The sequence below is a fragment of the Sinocyclocheilus grahami genome, unplaced genomic scaffold (genome assembly GCF_001515645.1).
Source record: "Sinocyclocheilus grahami isolate Dianchi unplaced genomic scaffold, SAMN03320097.WGS_v1.1 scaffold5328.1, whole genome shotgun sequence".
NCBI classification, from domain to species: Eukaryota; Metazoa; Chordata; class Actinopteri; order Cypriniformes; family Cyprinidae; genus Sinocyclocheilus; species Sinocyclocheilus grahami.
Window position 1 is genome coordinate 12,575 of NW_015510045.1, and position 1,510 is coordinate 14,084.

Consider the following 1,510-nt stretch of genomic DNA (forward strand, 5'->3'; position numbering starts at 1 on the left):
TATATAAACTGTATGGTGGCCAAAACTATTAGAACACTAGTATTTTCACCAGCTAAAAAATGGTTTTGAGTCAGTTATTTCTATCTTTTGCTGTAGAGTGTCAGTAAATCGGTTTGCATTTCCAAACATTCATTTTGCCATTCATTGTAATAATCCAGTGAGATTTTAGTTTGCACAAGGAGTCTGACAACAGCCAGTGCTCCACACAGAGATCTGATCTCATCATCATCAGTCTGTCTGGAATGACATGAAGAAACAGAACAAACTGAGACAGACTCAATCCAGAAGAACTGTGGCAACATCTCCAAGATGCTTCAGACCTCCCTGCAAAGCTAAATTATTAAAGGTTTTAGGCACTTGTGTAAAAATGCTGTAAAATGAGGATGCTGTCAAAAATAATGTCATAAACAGATTATCTTTATCAATTAACTTCTATTAACTAAACTAAATCAACATTTGGTGTGACCATCGTTTGTGTTTAAAGCAGCTTTTGCCCTATAGGTGCACTTGCGCATAGTTTTTCAGGTAGCTTTGCAGGGAGGTCTCTTGAAGCATCTTGGAGACGTTGCCACAGTTCTTCTGGATTTAGTCTGTCTCAGTTTGTTTCTTCGTATATATAACTAGGTTGGTTATGTAATTGCATTTAATTTCATTCCTTTGACTGAGGTTCTTTATGTGGATTGGAAAAATACAAATGTTATTGAGTCTGGTTAAAGCCGAGCCAAAACGATGAACATATATGAATGGGAATTTCTATCATAATTTAGAACCAATTCTGAAGGATGAAGAAAGAATCTTTAAATATAATAATATAATAAAATCCTATTGAAATATAAACAAACAAATGTATACATATGCAAATACATTAACAAATTAATTTAAACAACGAATTATTATTGGTAGAAACAAATAAATAGAAATAACTATTTTACTAAAAATACATATGTGATATAAATGATTGTGAAAAAAAATTAAATAACTGTGACTGTATTCAACAAAACATGAGTACTACTTGCCGGAGGGTAATACATTCATAATTGAATACAAACTCAAACACATCATAAAACATATCCGAGTCTGGCCACCGAGCCCGTGCGTCAGGCCTCCACGTGACGCATGACGCATAATCAGAGTCCTACTAAAAGAAAATCCAACAGGAAAAACCTGCGGCTTCTGCGCGCGACCTGACGCCCAAGTCCAGAAAGTTGTGAAGTTTACTTGATCTCTTTATAACAGTCCATCAGATCCGAAGAAAGGAGGCTGCGATGTCTGCCGATCAGAAAGAGGTAAATGCGCTGCTTCCAAGCTTCTTTTTGGATGTACCGGTAGCAACCGGGCTTTAAAAAAGAGTGTACCACGTTTCTAGGTTACATAGACTCTCATATGAGAAGTAGTGCAGAAGGTTATAACCGGTTATGATGGCAAACTTTTGCATCAGTTTGAGCTGTGTGTATTTGATTTATGATGTAATTGAGATTGCTATAATGTGGGTTTGTGATGTAACGCAGCA